General features: G+C 47.5%; 1 protein-coding gene across 3 annotated transcripts in view; it reads right to left on the bottom strand.

Annotated features, from left to right (window-relative positions):
* The window catches only part of LOC144125366 (uncharacterized), a 187,013-nt gene that overhangs the window by 45,415 nt on the left and 119,213 nt on the right, over positions 1 to 22,385 (bottom strand). For 2 of the 3 annotated variants that reach the window (XM_077658685.1, XM_077658684.1), the window contains exon 2: positions 18,086 to 18,160. The gene's annotated coding sequence lies outside the window, so the exon portion shown is untranslated. The remainder of the gene's footprint in view (positions 1 to 18,085; positions 18,161 to 22,385) is intronic. The other variant, XM_077658686.1, reaches the window with a different exon arrangement.

Genomic DNA, 22,385 nt, shown 5'->3' with positions numbered 1-22,385 from the left:
ATCTGCCTCCCCGATGAAAATGCCGACACAATCTTACGCATGTGTGCAGGAACTGCCATGTACGGCGTTGAAGAGAGTTTTAATCTCCACGCATGAGCGTCTTACCTAAGCGCACAGACGACTGCTTCCGTTCCGTTTCCAACTGGCATACAGCACAAAAACAAGCGCCCTATGCTCTCCACGAGTCCCTTCTTCCCGTTCGTTCACTGATGAGGTAACGTTAGCATGCCTTGATTCCTTGTCGAGTGCGCGAGACAACGTCTGGAGCGGGTTCCTCATTTCCAGATGCCTCAGCCATGCAGAGAGCGCTAATTAAAGATTCGCCCCACCGTCACCGTCAAGAGTTGCGCCGCGGTTCTCATTGTGAACGCTCCCTTCATTCTTTTTCCCGGCATCCGCTTAAAAAAAAGTTTTCGACATTGCAGGCAGGCGTAATTAAAACCGTCAAGACGCGAATAAGGAAGAAAGGTAGAATTTCAATCAATGGGTCCGAGTTTTGCATTAGTTGATGTCTGTCGCTGTTAAGACTTTAACGTTTCACATTTTAACAACATATATAAATGTGTGTGTGTGTGTGTGTGTGTGTGTGTGTGAGAGAGAGAGAGTGTGTGTGTGTGTGTGTGTGTGAGAGAGAGAGAGAGTGTGTGTGTATGTGTGAGAGAGAGAGAGAGAGAGTGTGTGTGTGTGTGTGTGTGTGTGTCTGTGAGAGAGAGAGAGTGTGTGTGTGTGTGTGTGTGTGTGTGTGTGTGTGTGTGTGTGTGTGTGTGTGTGTGTGTGTGTGTGTGTGTGTGTGTGTGTGTGTGTGTGTGTGTGTGTGTGTGTGTGTGTGTGTGTGTGCGCGTGTGTGTGTGTGTGTGTGTGTGTGTGTGTGTGTGTGTGTGTGTGTGTGTGTGTGTGTGTGTGTGTGCGTGCGTGCGTGCGTGCGTGCGTGCGCAATAATTATTGAGACCTCAGGTCACATGGTGTGCTCCTAAGCGGTGTAGGTCAAGCACTGATTGCAAGCAACCCTTGCAAACCAAATATCCTTGAATTTTACGAACGGTTCGTAAGCGCGTGCTACCTATACGTAGTAATTATGCATGCATTCAATGTTTGAATGCCAGTTTCACTCTTCCTGCCATTCTAATTCGCATGTATATATTGCTACTAAATTGAAATTCCAGGAGCACAGAATCTGCCGACACAAAAGAGAGTTCTTTGTTCCTGGACGGACATCGATCGTGTTGAAAACGCAGGCTCTGATGTTTCATCTTCATCCGCCCCGTAATAACACAATGGCACGCGGCTCCGCGCCGTGTTGAGAACTTTTTCACCTTTCATCGGCAGCAGCTGATGCTGCTAATTGTCATTCCTCCTTTGAATTCTTGATTTCCCATCGATCGAATCGACCGCTTAAGTAGGAACGCCAATCTCGCCTGCCATCTACAATTCGCTACGACGGTCTCGAATCCAGCAAATTATTTCAAGCACTGAGAGCGAGAAACCATGATCGAATGCATTTCTGACCCCCTTTTTTTCAGTCCGCTCCGCTATGTGTGAATTGTGTAGTCCTTCGTTGCTTTCGGTACACTGGAATACCGAAGATCTGCATCAAAGGCACAGAAACAAAATCTAATTACCGAGATCCGAGGACAAACTGTCGCCTAAAGATATAACCTTCCTCAAAAGCAGCTCTTAGCGGCGCGCAAGCAATAAGCACGGAAGGATAATTCTTGAAACGAGTTAATGGAAAAGGGAGGTCGATACTTATTTCCAAATTCTCTCCGCCCGTGTCCACATGCGTCCGAGGTACTGCTTTATTGTTCTTTGATAAACGGGTAATGTACATAAAGAACGGAGATGGTGTGGGTGCGTGCGAGGTATGAGAAAACTAAGACCCAAGCAAAGAAAAACTGACATTTCAGGAGGCTTTCCTGAAAATAAGACACCAACGTAAAATATCATTCACCGCTGCACAGGACCTGCAATTCGAGGTAATCAAATTACAGCCAAGCACTTCGAACAAAAACTGAAGATCTTTGTCGAAACGATGCTTTTACGAGCCTGAACCTCAAGTCGCGGTCAGAAGGAATTCATAGAAACAACTCAAGCAGGAAACGCCTGCAATATGAAACGAACTTGCATATCATATAACGCACGTGACGATCGCTTAAATTTTTTATCAGCGTGCTCGACCACGTTAGTGAAGCGAATAATCAGACAAATCATAAGATTAGGTCAAGCTTATGCGTATTTCACTACACGGATCGTTAAATTTGACTATAGTTGGGACTATAGTTTGAGATATAGTTAAGACGTAAAACTGAGCTAAAGTTGATTGAAAAAGAAAATAAATTGCCGTGTTCAACATACTAAAGCAACACATTGGCTATGAGGGGCGCATGCTGAATAGGTGCGCATTAACTTGGAACGCCTGGCGTTCTTCACCCTGGGCTGACATCTCACAGCACACTGGGGTTTTTGTATGTCGCCTCCTTCAAAATAGGGCCGCCGCAGACAGGGTCGAATAAAATTTGATCATTTAGATAGAAATATAATTAAACTGCAATCAAGCTATCTTGCTTCCCGGCAATAAACTTCCGAGTTTGCGGAAGTAACCTATGTTCCAAAATTTTAAACAGAGAGATTCCACGGCAACAGGTATAGCGAGTATATTAATATACAGTTCCTAATATTTGTAAATACACCACAAAGTTCTTCTAGAGCAGCATCATTTGTGGCAGTATCATGCCGCGTGCGTCTCAATTTTGGAATTTTACCTCGTCATTCAACATTATGTAAACTCCAGCTCTCAAGTAGCCACTGATTTTTGTCTATTCAGTATTTGTACTTCACAAGCATTCCACAATCTCAGTCCCCGCCCCACCCCCTCCACGGCTACCTTTTTTTATAGCATGTTTCCCATTAAAATGGTTTCTTTGTATTTTTTGTCAAACACTCCAAACGACACCTAGATATTTTTTTTGTTTTTAACGCGACTTCGTTAAAGGCGCCGTTGACCAGAAAATCCGGTGTCTCCGTTGGCGGCGTCGGCGTTGTGAGCGAAAAATCACGAGCATGGCTCTGGCAGGTGGTGCCCAGAGGGCAACCTAGGAGGCAGGTGGGCCACCTAGATCACGTGCCTTTGAAGCTTCATCGTAGCCTGAGCACCGGATAGTGAGAAAACTACCCACCGTGGCAGGTAGTACGCGTAGTTAATGATTGGCCGCTCGGGAAGAGGAACCTGGGCCTCACAAGGCCCACCGCTAGGAGCACCTGCCATCGCAGAGTAGTGGCGCATCGCTTGAGGCTGTAACACTGCGCAGTGACGGGTATGAGGACTACCAGGGATCTATGAATGTAAAAATGACCTTCAGATTTTATGGGAGTTAACCCAATACACCATCGCGTTATACCGTTATGGCGGAGCTTAAGCGTCCGCTACAATTATTTTTTCATGCTCTTCCTCACGTGACTTTTTGTTCATACTCTTCCTCACCTGACTTTGATTACGCGGTTCACCATTTCTTCCCCTTCAATTCTGATAAAAAAAAAACTCCCTAACAACGTCCACGTGGCCAACAGCAATGCAAGGTGGAAAGGCCTGCTGGCGTAATGCGCTTTTTGTCTTCGCGTATTTCTTTCCCCTATTCCTGTTTCCCGCACAACCGTCGCCAAGGAATTGTGTTTTACGAACACTGTCGACGAAGAAATCGATGTACTAATGGGACCGAAAAAAGAACGCTAAACTGAGTTCTGTTTTACTTTCATTCTCTTTACAAAGGCAGCATACGAGCCACTTACTTCCTAATCGCTTTCAGGTACACAGAAAACCATTTTCGGACGTCTTGGTTTCCGTAGACTTACCGCACGGGCTTACAAGCAAAACACCAGCTCCTTCATGTAAACATATCTATTCTATACGTACGCACTTTTCACCAGAACAACGACCAACGGACATGTGGAAAAGTGATCATCTCGCTTTGACCTCTGCCCTTTCTATCTCTCCCTCCGTTCCCCTTCCCAAGTGTAGGGTAGCATACCGGGCACTGCTTAGTTAACCTCCCTGCCTTTCCGTTTGGCTCTCTCTCTCTCTCTTGGGCGGTGAGAAGCGTGTTTGCTCCTCGGCGTGTGTGTTCTTTGCCATTCAAGCCATTTTCAATGCTAGGATCCAACTTTTTTTTTTCCTGTTTCCTTCCAGCGTAATATGCGTCTAAGGAACTTCCGTTTTATTTTGTTCTGCGTTGGGTTGCAGCGCCGTTCCCTGTAAACGGTTTCTGCCGCTCTTCCTCACTCTAGTCTAAGGCTCCGGCTTATCTCGGGAAGACGGTCGTTTTCGCTACTGTTCCGGAAACTTGGCGGCTGCACTAAAGTATATAAGCGCCCTGCGCTAAGAAAATGTGTACCTAAAATGGTGGCTTCGGAACGCATTGATGTGAAGACTGCCAAAGAATTTTTGGCCTAAATGTAGACGCTCTCACAATCTTTAAATTGACAAATCTACAGTAAATAAAGTTCCTGGCAGACATTAGGCGTGATTTCTCGCCAAACGCGCTAAGAAAATTAAGCACTACAACAGTCTTCTTCGCGCACAGACAGTTATGGACAAGCGAGTGCTAACTTACTTAATGTGAGACCTATGTTCTTTAAGAAGTTTGATAACGCCTAAATTAGCTTATATGTCAAATTCGAACAAGATAGCCTTAAATGGTATGATTTCAGTGGGTTCGATAAGACGACTTGTGAAAGGTGAAAGTCGGAAAAAATCCCTGGGAGGAATTTTCTGGAAAGAAATCTCTTAATAAAGCCAGGGACACACTCAGCATTAGGCCCTCGGGCGCTTTTTAACCTTGTAGAAAAGTTCGGGGGAAAACTGTTGCCCGGTTTCTTGTTTTAATTGTAAATGCGCTATCTATATAACGGGCGTTTATCTAAGTTTTCAGGGCGTTGATGGCTAGTCTTGTTCGCGTGAGGGGAATTAGTTTTTTAATGAGAAGCCCCATGAGGCTGTATTCGTCGTAGGCCATAAAAATCTCCCATTAGGTGGAAGGAGATGACGTCATCAGACCAGAGCACTTCCATCGGCTGGAGAGAAGTGACGTCACCAGACCAAAGCGTACCGATTGGCTGGGGGAAAGTAACGTCGCCAAACGGGAGCATTTACATTGGCTGGACACAAGTGACGTATCAAGCTGGAAATGACGGGACTTGTTGTAAATGCATCAAAAGCTGCTAATTCTACTGCATTGCCAGCACATAATGGAGTTAGGTGTCGTTGTGAATTTCTTGCTTTAATTTTAGTACTGTTGTGGAAGCTACAACATTTATCGCAAGGACATCCCGCCACACGTTCGAGAACTTAGGCGAATACCTATTCATAAATGCGCAGCAAAATGTGTCGTTGTGCTTTCATTTGAGGAATCGCTGCTTGCACCCTAAATAGAACATGTTGCTCAGCCGTACTGCACCTTATTACTTTCTTCAATCAGGGTGCTCCGCGAGAAACTTTTCTGTTTGAAAGAAAAATTTGTACCAATTTTATTTAATTTTGAGCTGTTTTATCAGGTTACAGCTATTTCAGACGGCTACAGTCTTTAGAGCTCTCATTACGGTGACGAAAGAAGGAACAAGCACAAACCGGGAGTTTATTTCTGTTCTTAAATCAACAAACGTAGTGGGGCGGCTCCCGAAGCGAAGCAGTATCGAGGGAAGGGGAAGAAAATGATTGCGCTCGCAAGAGCAGCATAAAGCGAGAATTTCGTTGCCTGAGGCAAATACCACGAAGGAGTTATTTTTGGACCGACGCGATGTGGCGCATAAACACCCCGGCGTCTGGAGTTTTGATTCTGATCGAAGGAAGAGAGGAACGATGAAGAGAAAATTTTCCCGCCTGAGCTGATCAAAGTCATTGATCGCAGTTCCTTGCCCTTTGAGGCAGCGCTGTCGGCGCTATAGTAGTGTATACGGCCGAAATAGTGGGATATCTCGAAATCAGTCTGAAATTAAGGTCTCGCTCGGTGCTTTGCCGCAAGCGTAGGGTAATGTCTATATATTGAGTCCTTCGATGTCTATAAACCAGCAAGGAACATACTTCAGCATGAGAACTTTGGGAAGCACAGAGCCAGGACAAAGCGGGGTTTGAACTCCTTAGTCTCCCGAGCAAGGGTGGCAAACAGCGCCGAACTCCATTCTGCAAACATACGCAGTTTCCAGCAACCACAGCAATACGCCTCCGTCATACAGTTATACTTACTAATCAGAGAGAAACATATTGTACAGTCATGATGATATTAACAAATGTCAGCCAAGGTATATGCTACAGTCTAGAAAGCAAAACAGAGAGAAGCGTGACTGGTGTAAGTACAGAGGCAAGCGAACAAATGCGCGCCCTTCTCGACCGTGACGCGCACGAGTATACGAGATCATCTTCGCCTTTAGCTATACGGAGCCTTTGTCCCCCTCGCTCATCTGAAAGTGATAAACTCAGCAACAAGCAGCGTCAAAGTCCTCATGAAGACATTAGGGACCAGCCAATACACGTTTCCTAAGACCCCATCGCAAAGAGCAGACCTTCCTTGAACACCCAGTCGGAGCAAAACAGCCAGCCTTAGAACCGTGGTTTGGGCGGAGAGAAAGCGGGTGATCGCGTGAGCGCGTGAGTCACCGGGCTTCACCGGTATGCACGTTCACCGCTGCGTCACAGTTCGGCGCGGGGCCATCCCCACCACCGGAGGCGCTGGCAGCGACTACGCGGCTTCCGTCCCCACGGCGCATAAAGAATGCGCCCACATCATCGCGGCGCCATATCACACCGGCGCATCGCACACGCCGACCTCCCTGCCCGCCTTCTTAGCGCTAATTCGAACGCCATTCGCCCTAACCTGGGCGACTGGTCCCGCACGCCGCGTTCATTTCCTGCTACCCCGGCCCGACCCGACTCCGCGTTTAAGTCCACCCTTTCAAAGTTTTCTAATGGGGAGAAGCAGGAGCAGGCAAATTCGAGTTTATTATACGGAGCGAGGGCGCGCTCGCCAGGGTTTATAGGTTCCGAAGCGACGACGCGCAGGTTTTACGATGACGTGAAGTTCCTTTAAGTGACTCACTCTTTTAATTGCGCTCGCGCGACGCGCGCCCGCACACCTAGTGCGCGACCTCCTAAACGACTTTGGTTTAAACGCCGCTGCAAAAGTTTAATGAATAAGCTTTGACGACGGTCCCGCGGGCCGGGCTCACTGAAAGGCTGGCCGGGCATCACTCGTCGCCACCCCCCCCCCCCCCTTTTTGTAGTGCGTCCTCGCGACATGTGTGAGGCGACCCGACGCCATTTGTCTTCGGGTTGATCGCTCTGCAGCCGAATGGGAGCCTGGCGGTGACAGAACGAATGCATTTGCCGTTATCGTGCTATCTCTGTTGCAGCTATGGCTTCGCCATTTAAAGCCGGCAGAACTTTTCCAAAGGGGGTGTTAGCGACATATGCATTTCAGTAGGGTCTTTTCAGTGTCGGCTGCAATGCAACTCCTTTCAGATATAAAATCATTGTACCATCCTTGATACACTTCTCACCACGTCTGTCAATGTTACAGCGATTATTGTTAGACATAGTTGTTTAATCTTGTTAATTAACTTTAGAATGTTTCGGAAAGTTTCTCAAGATCAGGGCTTTCTATTTTTATTCGACTCGTGAACCGCAAAGTACAAGTGCTGCTCTTTTTTTTTTTTCTAAGGCTCCCAATTTCGCCGGCTTGATATCAGTTTCGCCTTCTGCCGATAAGATGAATGTTTTTAATAACTCTGCAGTGAAGCGAACACGTGCAGCCCTGTCAGCCGTTTTGATAGTTTGTTAACACGTTGACAGGGGCGAGCCCAAACGGCGGTCTAATTTCGCAAACGCTACAGCCTCGCTGCTCCGGGACTCGTTATTTAATTTCGCGGCAATCTCGAAAGTTTTCCGGTTCGTCACACAGCAGGCATCGTGCGCACGCAGTGCGAGCTGCTGCTGTTGCTCATACTGCTTCTGGTGCGGACGGCGGGCTGTCCGATCAGTCTTGCACGATTCGATTGGCAGCATCACAATAATAAGCGAAAGTTTGCGCAAGACGGACCAACCGACCAACAGGGGGAAGGAGAACAGGAGAGATTGGAGGAAAAAGGAATGGTCACATTGCGAGGTCCACGGGGTGGTTGGAGAGGAGGGTCACGAGGGGCGGTGCCTGTCATATACGCTTGGAGAAACGCGCTGAAATAGCGGTCCGTGTCAGCTGACAAGAGATGCAGGCGGGGTGTAAAGAGGAAACAAAGGAAAGGGAAAAAGGAAGGGAATACTCCCAAAAAGGACGCGTCGGGAGAGGGGAGGGGGGTCAGACGTGGGCGCAATAGGCATTTAGGTACGCCCGGTCAGAATTCCGGGCATTTCTGGCGTGGAGGAAGAGAAACACGGGGTCGGGCACTGGGTGTGGCAAAGGTTGGCGCACAGCTCGGTCGGGGTGGAGAACAGTCGTGTACACAGTGCTGGTGAACGCGCAAAGACGGACCCACGGCGAGGGGATCTGCGGAAGGAGGGTGGAACCCGAATGGACGGATCATTCGTTCCGCCAGATCGGAAGTCAGATGGCACGCCGAGCGTACGCGAGCAATGCGCCGTGACGGCCGCGGCGAGCCCAAACGCAGCTAGCGTGAAGCGGCGTCCGACTGGTGCTCGTCCCTTCTCGCGGAGGTTCCACGAACCGAAAGATCTGCGAGGCGAACGGAACGCCGTGCCTGACAGGCGCGGGAATTCGGTTCTGCTCCGGCTGTGTGGCGGCGTGCCTTCGTGTGTCCGCCAATCGCAACCGCCGCACTTCCGTACAGCGTCGGCTTGAGACTTGTATAGCGTCTGCCGCAAACTTGGGACAGCTAGACTGCAGAACACTGCAACAACCCTGCAACGCCCAATCTAAATCAGTGAAAAGGGCCAAAGCATTGGCAGATATCAATAACTTAACCGTATAACGGTAGCCCCCGATGTCGCGTGTTCCGGTGCACCATCAGTGAGGGACCAATGTTGGAAGCCTTTCATAACCCCCGTATACACCACATCTGAAGAAACAGAAATAGCATTCGTATTTACACATCTAGATGTGCGCTGCACTGCACGAAACTACCTAGAATACCGAGTGCAGAGAGTGGCTGCTTTCTCGTTTCTCTGCATTCTCTTCCCTTTATTTCTTTATTTCCCTCGCGTATGGATTTCTACCATTTCGCGGAATCGCGCCTCGCTTTTCGTCGTCTCCTGGTGGGCGTGGGCACTTCAGCAGATGGCGCCACCTGGCGTAGTCGCCGTAACGGCTTTTAATTATCGCGGTCACCTCTCTTACTCGTGTGTGTGCTGAAACGTGGGCGCCCGCACACTTTCATCCCACGTTTCGCAACGGTACCTTATCTGTTTAACTGGAAAGAACCAACGCGTATCGCCTTCATGAACGCTAGAAGCTACGGCAATCTAACGACCATCAGTGGACACGATTTTATCATCGGTTTCCTGTAAACTATAGCGAATCAAAAAATAATTTCAAATAAAGCCTCCAACTCAACTCTTTCCATTTGGCATATTTACTTTCATGCGCCCCAAGAAAAGGAGAACCAGCTTTCGGCACGCTTCTATATGTCCAGAGCTTAATTACGTAAACATTTTGCTTTTATTTATTAAAAAACGCTAAAAGATAAGTAAAACATTATTTATAGATGGTTTCCTAGAGAGTGTGCTGAGAAGCGTCTAAATTGCTCTGATATCGTTATTTATACTTTTTCTGAATATTTTCGCCCTCGCTCGCAATAAAGGCGCCTGCATGTCGGAGACTCTCCATGGCGACACTTTGGAGCCATGCTGCTTTTATGGCTATCCGGTGCAAGCGAAGGTGCCATTGGCGTTCTTCCCGCGCGGGAGGATCATTTATATTAAGGAGCCGTTGGAATTGGGGCACGCTTAAGTGACAAGTTTTTGACTGTGCCGCTTTTTCGCGAGACCCTAACTCTAATGGGTCACAGCTGGTCATTATACAAACAGGGGTTCTTCCTTATTTTCCCCTATATCCAAGCTGACTCGCACGACTAAACAACCACCTCTTTTTTTTTTCTGCTTGTACCAGCAGCCTGCTTTTTTTCTCTCTCTCTTTATTTTTCTGCCGTCCAGGGAGGTCGTAAAATGGCCGCAAGTAGCGAGCATAAATTTATGAACTGCGCGCCGCACGCGAGGGTGCGTTTAATGCCAGCGTCGAGGCAAAGAATGGATCATCACGCGGGTAATGGGAAGGGAGCAAAGTATATCCACGGGCTCGCAGGCGCCAGTCAAATTCGCCCTCAACGCTGGGAGGCGGTATGCGTCCTTCACTATAGCTTCTCATTTTATGACGTCCTTTAAGATAAAACGATCAAGCCGGCCACCTCGAGCCTCTGCATGATGTCGAAATATACTACTCACGCATGCGCTCTTTTCTCCGAAGTGTTCTTTCAGCATTGCTCTCTTCGCTTGCCCACCCCCACAAGCGCCCTTCCTTTTCCTTTGTAAAAGTTTCTATGCGAGATCTCTGCCTCCTATACATGTGCGTTATGACAGTGCATGTAACGGTTGAACTTCTCGATAAGGGGGTTTTTCGTTTTTTTTAGGGTGTCCTCCAGTAAGCTTATCAACCGAAATGCCCAGTTCCCCTGGCTTCCTTCATGTAAGGTATACCGTGTTTTGCTTTCACATGCAAGCCCGTGAACGTCACGATCAAATCAATCCAACAAACAGCATGCTCTTCTCAGAAAAAAAAATTATAGACGGTCAATCTGGCTGATTAAGCACATGTAGTATGCGTTAGCATCAGTGTTCCGCCCGGGCGCAGCATCCGCTACCACTGACGAGTTCAGAGCATGCGAGCGGGTGGGGGCGATCCACTCCGCCAATCAGCGTGTTACACGCCGTACACCGCTACAGTGTACCCCACCCGCCACCCTTCGTCCCCCAGTCTCGATTTGCCTTCCCTCTACCACGTTCTTTCTCCCTCCCCCCTCTCTTGTGAAAGTGTAGAAGGGGTTATCACTGACCTTTTCGTACATTTCTCACTTCCCTCTTTTAATTTATTGATAAACCGGCTCTGAGAAGTTGGGAAAGGTGGAGCATAGTGGAGAACAGGGGCAGAGCCAGTATGGGTGGTTCGGTGTCAGAACAACCCCTCCCCCCCCCCCCCCTTCCTCCGAAATTTTCTGAGTGCTGCATGCCCTCCTTCCCACCTCCTTTCATCCTTTTCTTTTCTCCAATGCTATTTACACACCGCATAGATTTATTAAAATATAAAAGGGGAAAAAAAGAGTGGTGGTTTGTTTCTAAAAAATGTTTATATTCTAGAAGCAAGTAGAGCAGAAGCTTTTTTGTTATATTTGAAAGTATTTTAAACAGCGGCGATTTCGTAGGACTGACAAAACAAATGTTCTTTACGAATCAACCACTCTGAGTCCTGTGCTCGTATTTTTATGTAGATATTGCAGTGAACGAAACAACTAACCTTTCGGCTTCATTAAAATGATAACATATTGTTTGGGTGCTGGCGCTCTTTCTTTCTTTTTTTTTAATCGGCAGCGTATAACACCCCTGAAAATATTTCTGGATACGCCATTGGCGGCGAATAAGGAGATTTTCGTTTTAGCATTTGAAATGTATACGACGAAGTCGTCTAAACACTTGGAAAGCTAGCAGCACTTATTGACTAACAATGTATGGCAGGAGGTGTTCAATCTCACCATCCTTTTGATATACCCAGTAGTGCGCCCAGCCCGTCCGAGTGATACCCAGGAATGCTGTTTTATCGCTTTTACTTTCTTCCACCCCGATCGCTTTTTGATTGACCCGTATCAAAGTCCCATCTGGAATTTGGCACTTTCACGTTCCGCGCTGTCCTGAAAAAGTGAGCTCGTGAAGTTCCTATAGTCTTTCGTCACGCTTCCGAAAATGACGTCCTTCTTTTCGTCTGCCTTACTTCGAGAACTCTACTCTTGCGCTCTTAACATTACTAAGCTTTTCTCTCCTGTTAGTCTTTTAGTCTCATTCTCTCTGCTTCGACATGCGCCTGAGTAAGAGCTTAGCTCGACTTCTTTCTAGGTCACCGCCGCAGAGAGCGTCCAAATCCAGCGAACGAAATGACAATTTAATTTCTCCGCGTCTGTCAAAGCCGCGCCACTCTTATCGTCGAGCTCGCACCGCATTAGAAACTCCATTGCTTCCACGATATTGTCCCCGGGCTCATCGGCTCCGCGTTCTCGAGCGTAAGCTAGCTTTTGATAAATCTTAGCTCGGCACGGTTTCTGTGTGTTTCGTCAACCCCCTCCCCCCTGCCACCGAAAGGAGTCCTCGTCGGCTATTGCAGAACTTATTCATCAACCTTGCCTATTCTCTCGCGAATGCTTCAAATGGCGCTATTGGAAAAATAAAAGAAAATGTACCCGCTAGTTTGCTTCGGAGAATAGAAAGATGTCTGCTGGATAAAGAACGACGTGTGGCGTCATCGATCAAGTGAACTATGGCACTGCCAACCATTCATATCCTTTTTTTTTCTTCTTCCGCCTCCTTCGATATTGCGTACTTGTTTGGACCAGCTAACAACTTGAGAATATCGGCAGAAATTTAGATTACTTCCGATGCCTTGACTGATTGCAGGGCGAGTGAGGGTAAATTTAATGAGACTTGCTCGCCTTCGTCATTACTAAATTTCGTTTTGTTCTTGCTTGCTTTTTTCCGGCACGTAGAGCAGCATTGTTCGTTTTTACCTTTTAATCCTCAGACAGCCATTGAACAGAAGTTCATAAAGAGCACCCGGAAAGTTTTCGTATACTTCAGTAAAATCTCATTATAACGAAGTTTGAAGTGCGATTTGAGAACTCTTCAGAGACATTATTTTGAATGAACTGTAAGCGCCAAGAGTGCATTGATAGTATCCCAAAGGCTTCGCAATCCTGCTTCGAAGCTAGCTCAAATCTGGCGGTCCTATTGTAAAGCGGGTGTGCATAACTTCGTTTTCTTGTGCTTGTCTGTACTTTCGGAAAGTGACGTCACACTTGCAACGCATGATGTAACAGCGTGAGAGATCGCGGTATCTTTCATATCGCCCTCTGCCTTATAAAAAAATAATGAGAAGCTGTAAACGAAGGCACGTAGGAACGCTAATTTGGCGTTCCCGGGCCCAGTTTCCATGCACGAATACCTAAATGCCGCGCGTAAAATATTTTCGCAGTGTAGCACACGAAATCTCGCTAACGCCGCAGTGGATTCTCGTATGGAATAATCGTCACAACAACCAAAGAGCAGAGATTCCTGCTGAAAATCTCAGCTCCCCGTCAGTGGTGTGAAACGCACTAAATTTTCTTTGATGCGTCAGCGCAGCGTCATGTCACCATCGTCCCGTACGAGATATGTCAACGACGTGTGACTCACGACGCGACTCACGTGCTCACTCTCGTTTCATCGGCCTTCCTTTCAGGAAGCGTGTCGCAGCACCTTTTTACAAGTCGAGACCTTCTACTTGAGGCCAACTCCTCTTGGCTTGAGCGCGGTCGCACCTATCTGTCATGATCCAGAGAAGAACTGAAACTCTTTTGGAACTATATACGGGGCTCATGAAAGGAATTCCACGCTATAACAAGCTTCTGTTCAATTCCTAGCGGCCCGTACGTATGGCAGACATTGCGCCCTCCCGACTGGTTATTTTTTTGCGCTTGCTTTACTGTACGCCGAGTCCGAAAGTTCTAAGCAGGTCTTAAATTACGCCAAGCTGACTTAGAACATTAAGTGGTGAAAGACGTTGTTCGGGCAGTGGCTCGACGCTTTTCATTTCTGGAAATGAACTTGGTTAGTTCGACATTACGCTACCAGGTATAAAATTAGGCCAGCGGTATAAAATCATCTTTGTCGTAATGTGCAGGAAAATTGTATCGCCAGGAAAAGTAGGCAAGTAGGTAGGCCTAAGGAGAAAGCTGATATAAAGCACACTTATACGCCCTTTTACAGCGCTAGCTTTTAGTGGCACGTTCAGTGCAACCTAATTTTAGTCAGGGAGAAGTGAAGCCGTACACACTTTTTGACGGAGTACATCAGCACGCGGCTTGTGAGCCCACCGTCACTCAGTCGCTCCATTTAACATGGCAGCGAACGCGACCGGAAGTGACGACTACGTCAAGTTCCGGAGTTATGCGCTTGTGAAGCGGAACGAAAGAACCAATGGCGAGAGAATCCTGACACGCAAGATCGCGATGCCCAGAAGACGAGAGAGAAGATGCGTTCAGCATAGCGCGTACCGCTACCGCTTATCGCGTACCGCGCCCCTCCACTGCGCATGCGCAGATCACCACGACGGCGCCAGATGGCGCCACATTCCCGTCAACCGCGCACCGGCCGCACCGCATCGGGACCAATCAGCGCGCGCGCAGTGGCGGAGAACGGTACGTGGTAAACGATAGCGATAGCGGTAAGCGCTATGCTAACAGAATCTAATGGCACCAGGTATGAGAAGCCAAAGCTGTCAGACGCCAGAGACAAGCTAACAGCGATGGGGACATTTGACTTTTCGTGTTCGATTAGCTACAGAATATCATAGATTCTGCGAATTTAAATTCTGGTTGTACGCTTAACCACCTCGCTCATCGGTTACATCGTGTGGGGAGGGTGTTCAGCAAGTATAGCTAGCGCTGAAATCCATAATATTTTTTTTATAGTAAGTAACCTCGTAATCTTTTTCCGCGGGCTTTGGATTTTAATGTAACGCGCCGGAGCCTTCAAGCACGCGCTCTCGCAACCTAATGACGGTAGCGACAATCGCTGCAGACGCGGGGAGCACCATCAGACCCCCCCCCCCCCCCCCCCCATCAACACTGCTTCAGACTGCTTTGCTTGTAGGGCCTGCATCGCTTGCATAAGGGCGACGGCTCGTTCCTTGTCTCGACTGGAAATGTGCGCCTTTTGTTAGGAACGAAGCAAAGTAATACAACCAACGAAACAAACGCGAGGCAAAACCAGACGTCGGGGGAGAAAAGTTGCCATTTCTGCGTTAATTGTTCTCGCGACCCTAATTTTATTTTTGTTTCTTGGTTTGTCCTTCTTCGTCCCACGCTTTTTTTCGTCGTGCTGCTGTCGTCGCAGCGAGCCTTGCTCAACGTGTGAGCAAACAGTAATTAGCGCTTCAGGCAGCAGCGACGCTGGCGCATGATGTTTTAGCAGCGCGGCCGCTAAAGCTGGTAATGCTCTCACATTTGCCGATGTGCGTGCGCTTCCTTGTGCCTCTCGCTCTCGTTTATACTTCCTTTTACGAGGCTGCTCGTCTTTTTTTATTTTTGTTTGTTTTTATTTCCCGAGAGGAGACAGGTAAAAGCCAGCAAGTTTTATGTTTCTCATCCGAGTTTATCCCGGAATCTGCAAACGCATTAACAAAATTGTCGTTGTTCTTTTTATTCACTCTGTCGCAACACAGTTCTAACTTCGATAAAACGGCACCTTTCTGGCCGTTGCCGACAACTTTTTTGCATTTGGTAGTGCAATTGCTCACATTGTGTCCTCGCAGGCTGGAGGACATACCCGCTACGTTTTTATAACCGTGAAAGCCCTGCGCCTACGTTTTGGCCGCCTTGGAGTTAAAGGACAAAATGATGTTTCGCAAAAGCTGGCCAATCGCAATGTTAAAATGACACAGTATTAGTTTTGTTGCTCTAAATTATCTGTACTCAATAGGTGACTACCGTAATGCGTTTACTGTGACAACGACAGTTTGTGTTGCGCTTCCGGACTGTTGCTGCAGACTCTCCTGGGGCAACCCTGTCGCCTCTCCACAGCCACTGGAAATTGTTTTCGAATTGGAATTCAAACTGTTGTTATATTCTACCATTGTTGTAGATGCTGCCGGTAAACAACAAGCTTATGTTGGCCTACAGTGCACTGAAACCTGACATTTAGTTGCATTCACGCAAAATAAAAAAAATTATTACCGATTTTTTCGTCCTTATTATCGGTAAAACTACAAGGTGTATCGGCTAACTCATGCCAAGCTTTAAAAAGCGACAACGTGCTTTATAGAGATTCCACTAGTGAAGAGAGATAGGCAGTCATCTCGAACAGGTCAGCCCATGTTTAAATGCTCATGATTTGCAGTAAAAAAGAATTATCTATATGGTCGTTTTTGCTTTTTACTCAAACTTTTCAACGTGCTAGGTGTTGCACCCCTTAGGAGTTTTCACCCTCACATGGGCCCCGACTAAAGGAAATTGGTTGCACACGCCGCATTGAATAAACAGGCCGCCAGACACAGCAATGGCTATGCGAGGAGGGGGATGGGGTCTTTGACTTGGTGGAATCATTTCGATGTCGCGCAGGCACGACAATGTTGGACTGTAAAAATTAAATACACTTAAGCTTAAAAGCGGCAATGGCGTGGTCGAGCTCCTGCGGAAGCGTCACGATCCAAACAAAAATAAGAACCTGTTCTAAACCCGCAACCACTGCAGTGCTCAATCATTCATTACGGGTTTGCGCAACGGTGTTCCTTGGGTCGGTGCATGATTGAAGGTGCGAAAAGGGCGACGTCAAAGTACAGAGTCATGTGAGGATTCTTAAACTTCTATGGCTGTCTTTGAGGCTAGAGACAAGGAGCTAAGTAATAGTTCTTTGAAGAAAATGGCCTACACGGGCCCTTCTGAATTTTTTTCTGTCATTTCTACATTGAACATTGTGCGCTAAACTTAGAATATAGATATAGCAAATTACATCTGTTGATTATCAAATCAGGCGCATTGAAGAAGTATGCTGACCTGCAGAAGACAATTAATTGCCTATAATCCTGCACAACTTAATCATTCGGAGAGCACGTCGTTTTTTAGACCTTGGCACAAGTTAGCCGAAACACCCTGCATACCTGTTCACAAAAGCTAATATCAAGCTTCGTAGGTTTAAGACGTCACACAGAACCACCCTCCTCCCTTCTTTCTTGCCCCCCTCCCTTCATGCGCATTCACGCACAAGGGCACCCATTGCTTTGTATACACCGCCCAAGCTCACTTACGTTTCAGAGATTTGCATCACCGCTACGACGGGCGGCACAAACGCGGCGAGGGTGACCGAGAGAGTGCTGCCACGGAAGCAGTGTCCGGACTACGCTAAAAGGAAGCGCTCAGCGCAGTGCGGCCAAGGCAGCAAGCGGTCAATGCCAGAAAGTGCGCGCAAAGCAGGGGGTCGCCGCTTGAAAAAGAGCCGACGGCGCGTAGCGGCCGCGTTTACGCTGGCAGCGAAGCTCGACCCGGTCCGGGGGTCCTAAATTACAGTGCAAACTGCGCGCGGCAACTGTAAACACAGCGCGCTTCGCGAAAACGGCGAACGCACTGTCTTCGCCGGCGGGAGAAGGCTGTTCCTGCTGGCTGCGTTAATCTGTTGTCTCCGCCCCTGTCGCAGCCACGGTGCCACCAGTCGCGAGTGCCTGCCCCGCTGTGGAGTGGCGTTTGTCCAACGGTGGCCGTGTACACTCGGGAGCCTGCGCCGCGGGTCTTATTCTCTCGGAAGCTGTCGTCAGCGTTCAGCGTGCTGCTTTAATTGAGCCTGCTTTAAGCACGAAGTCCCAAAGCGTATGCTTGTTTCGGGCCACGCTTGCACTGGGCGTTGTTGGCTCTGTAGTAGTTTTTGTAACAAGATCTACGAGGGTTTATTTTTTTAACTGTACTTTCACCGACAGTCAATGAGCAGTCAAGCTCTTAAAGGTTTAGCTGTCCTGGGGCGCTGTGATCTTGCTTAGCCGCCTGCGTTCGCTGTTTTAGAAAACTGCACCTGTTTATTTTATTTTTCGGCGTTTATCTATTCGATGCAAAAAAAAACTCTTTAAAATTAGTACGTTATCATTATCGCCCCTTTGTTTCCGGGCTATCGGAGTTTCAGCATGGTCTTTTCTGAAGTGGAAAAGTTCAGTTGAAAGCTCTAACACTTTTGACGTGTGTTCATTTCAAAGCAGTTGCATGCAAGGAAGAACATCCTATTAAAATTGTTCTTTTTCTATTCCAGCAGATTTTGATACTGACTGCGTACTAAAGAGTCATGGCATAGCTAGAAAATTAGTCTTCTGCTTACCTAGGAGAGCGCGGACATTGCCTTGAACTCTGCGTTGTTAGCTGGTTGGGCTGTCTTCCACTGGGAGCCGACTGCCTGCGCATAAGGAGAATCGATATATTCCACGCCACAAACATACTGCAAAATCACAAATACACAAAAAGGAGGTTATGCTTTTTCAATGTCCACTGGCGAGCTTAAAGAAACATTGGCGGTTATTTCCGAAGCAAATGCGCCTTCCTGCCGTAGCGGTTCGGGATAGTTGGTGAAATACCTCTCTATGTTATCAGCCACGTGCCTCCAGACTCAATGGTAATGATGATTTCATGTGCTCAAGTGTACAAATATGTGCAGATTTTTTTATATCCTAAGTGATCATAACGTGTAGTATTTCAAGGAGCTAAAACTCCACAGTGTGTTCAGTAGTGAGGTACCCGACGGTGACCTCTTAAAAAAAACGTTAAAGGACCGGCTTTCGAGTAAATTTTATGTGCATTGAAAAACACATCGCCCCTGCCATTGAACGTGTTCCAGAGAATGCGGTTTGTTTAAGTTTCTTAAATTGATGTTTTTCAGCGAGCTTGCAGACACTACACAAACTACATATGTACTGCTTTGTCCTGTGTAGTGTTATGTGTAGAGTGTAGTAGCGTATGTAGTCTGCAGTGTCTGCGAGCTCCCTGGAAAACATTAATTCAGGAAGCCATTTCGACCTCGTCAAAGAGACTGCGTTCACGTGTTTAAACTTCGTTTGGTGTCGAAATCGGCCTTTTTGACGTCTAGGCACTGCTGAAAAGTGGCTACCTTACGATACAGTTTTCTTTTTTTTTTTTTGTCTAGAGGAAGCGTGTCATTTTCGGTTAGCGACAGCCTAACACGTTTGCCACCGGTGTTAAAGTTGAAGAACACAGCTCCCGTCATTTCGCCACAGCGGTCGAACTTCATTAAAATTCAGCACTGAGCGCGGAGATTGCGGTCTTTAGTGTGCAAATGAGTCCGAAACAGCGAGCAGCATCTGGAGCCACCATTCTGCAAATCTCGCGGTAGTCCCTCAAGCTGGCGGAAACCTACGTCGTCTCCATTCAGACCACGTGCCTTCTTAGAGCGAAAGCTTATTGCGAAATCTTTGAAAACGGATTGCGCATTTCAAAGGAGGAGTTGGCGCTGAGGCACTGCAATGAGTGTGAACTAATGACCTTAATAAGAGCTTTTAAAGCTCGGCGTTCTAAGTACGCGGTTTTCCCGAGGGACGCAGCCTCTGAGCGCGTAACAGCCTTTGATTTATTGCCCCAAATGGCTAGAAATTTAAAAAAAAATTGAAAACTAGATCTAGAGTACGCAGACAGAAGAGGCCTAGAATGAAGCTGCTGCAAAGCATTCGGTTTGGAATGACCCTGCAACCACAACTCTACGGCAAATCACTAAGCGACCACGACTCTCTGGATTGTAAGTAGATCGCATAGCTACAGGACCAATTGAGGATCCTTAGCTTTTAGTTTTTACACCTTAACTATTTCCAGCCAGACGCGGCAGGGTGTAATCCGGGCTTATATTTAACATTGTGACAGCTTTAACATTTATCGTCAAGACAATATTCTCAAAAGAGAGTTAATGCTTGTGTGCGGCTGGGAAGACTTCCGAAAACCTGACATCTTTTCGCCCTCATCTCCCTACCTCAGTGCAATGGCGCTAGCGAGCGACTTGCGTTGTGAGACGCGCGCGTTTCGTCTCTGGTTCGAATACACAATGTACCCCTGTCCAGTCCACTGCATTTTAATTTCTCGCTGGTCCCCCCCTTCATTCGGTTGGATTCGCCGCCTACTCAGCCTGCAAGCTCTTTCCAGCTGCCTCGTATTCTTCCTTGCTTTCTGCGCGACGTGATTTCATTGTCACCAAAAACGCCGCTCCTCTTGTGTCCGAACTGCGCACAGACAGCGGCATAATATTGAGAGCATTCATAGTTTGTCAGAAAAAACGAATGAGGCTATCTGTACAACTAGAAAACCAAAAATTTTAGAAAGCGAAGAGGGCGTCGTTGGCCGAAAATGGACACTACCCTCTCGTCCTCTCCCTCTCTCTCTGCTTCTTTTCCTTGCTGGCAGCTTCAATGTGACGAGCAGGAAAAAAAAGAAAGGGGGAAAGAAATGTAGGCCAGAGAACGGGTGCGCGCGCGGCGGCAGCGGAACGTGCCCCGACTAGAGGTCACATTCGCGAGGCTCCATTAAACTGAGCTGCCTACTGCATGCCCCCGCGATTCGTTCTGTGGCTTCCTCGCACTATCGTAGCCGCGCGTTGTTCTCTATATCTGTCTGTGTGTTTCGGCAACGCGGTGTTTTTGCGTCGCCGCCGTGCGCCTAACGTGCTGCTGCCGGCCCACACTGAGAGAGCGCGCGTGTGTGTCGTGGTGTAACGGCGAAAGAAGAGGGGGAGGGGGCTCCCATTTCGGCTGTTTAGGTCTGCGCACGTCGCTACCACTGCCGCGCCATGTGCTGCAGCTACTGTTGCTTTTGCCAGCTTTTGTTTCAGAGGGGTTTGCTTGGTCCTGTTCTCGTAGCAGTCGTGCTTGACGTCACGCGGCGATTCGTATTGTCTGCGGCAGCTGGGAAGGGTGTTTTTTTTTTTCTGTGCCCTCTCGCCGGCTTCCGGCTTGGCACACGCTTCAAATTCTCGAAGCTGTTGTTCTTGTTTCTTTCTTTAAATTTGTTTTTTTTTTGGCGGGGCTTTACTTTTTCACTCAGCGTACGCTTCGAAGACCGCGTCCTCGCTGAGAAAGAGCGTGATCAGCGTATTAAATAAAATGGAGAGTCGAGTGGAATCAGCGCCGTGCTACAACACAAACTGGAAGGCGAAAACATGGCGGTCATTTAAACATAATAGAAGACAACTTCTTGGGAACAATGTTTACAAATTATGGTTGTTCTCACGCTAGGGTTGGACATGTAAGGCTCGGCTGGTACAGTTATTAATCGAGCCGATGGGCTTCCTGCGTATTGAACGCGTGTGTATAAATCGTTGACCGTAATGAGGAGGTAAGCTTCGTAAAAGGTGAAGTGCCCACCACGGGTCGCGGCTAACGCCATTCTTTTTGAGAGAACGGCTGAAGACTGTGGGCCTAAATGAACACGCTTTTTGCCACTTGCAGTGAGAGTGAGCAATATATTGTTAGGTTATCCTTTCTTAAGTTGTTCAAACATAAAAAAAGCGGTAGTTGAAACTCCTGTAGACATTAAAAGCGGTAGCACCCCTATTTGCAGCAGTACAATATACTTGGCCTATGTCAACTGAGTCACCCGCATAACGATGCACGTTCAAAATATTACGCCGTAATGTACTCGTTATGGTGTACATAACGTCAAAAATATTAAATAATTGTGAATAGCAAAATACTGCGGGCTTAAAATCTATAGAATATATTAGACGTGACCCTAACGGCCGCATCCAGGCCCGTAAAGGCATTAATGATAATGCAAGAAAAAATACAATACTGCATTTGTTGCCACTATACGATATTACTGTTCCTTAGAAACGATAAGAACTTCGTTATTTATGTTTTCTTTTTTTTCTCTGGCTGCTACGTTTTTAAAACGTCGGGAAATTGTCGGTACTGAAAGACTATCAAGCAAATAAGAAAATATGTAAAGGCATTTTTGGTCGTACCTCGTTGAAGTTTTGCTTCCCATTAAGAGAGATAGCGAACATCTTTCCAAACTCAACGAAAGAGAGGTACAACAGCTTGTTTGTATCGGTCTTCTTCCGCACACATTTGTAGCTTGCCCAACTGCTGGTATCTTCGATGAGTACACGTTGGAATCACGGTTCTTACCCCTGAACACAACGTGAATGTTATCTGTGAGAATCAGCGTTGCAGTTTCCGAGTAACCGTGTCCTTCCGAAAGGACCCGGACTGCTCTACTCGCGACGATCGCCTTTATTATCCGCCCTCCATTTCGGAACCGGAGAGGCAGTAGAGCGACGAACATGAACCTTTGTTCACGGCTCAGAAGCAGCACGCTGCTTCGCAAAAACGACGGCCAAACTAGAATGGTCTGGTGCGTAGCATCTAACGGCCCCATAAACATTCCCCGGTCCTCAACAACTCCCCGCGCCTTTCCAGCTTCCTTTCCTGTCCTTCCATCTCTAGCACCCTACGCCTGTCTCTCTCTTTCCTTTTTTTTTTCAACTGACGCCCTCTAAACTGAACGGCACGCATAAGCAATCTCTAATCAAGGCTATGGAACGCACATTCAGAGTACACAGAATCGAGTTTATAAAAAGAAAACGTGCGCTTAAATTTAGGAGAAAACTGTCGAAAAACTAAAAA

This window comes from Amblyomma americanum, chromosome 3 (assembly GCF_052857255.1).
Source record: "Amblyomma americanum isolate KBUSLIRL-KWMA chromosome 3, ASM5285725v1, whole genome shotgun sequence".
Lineage (NCBI taxonomy): Eukaryota > Metazoa > Arthropoda > Arachnida > Ixodida > Ixodidae > Amblyomma > Amblyomma americanum.
Note: the sequence above shows the minus strand (reverse complement) of the source record. Positions and strands in the feature narration are given on the sequence as shown.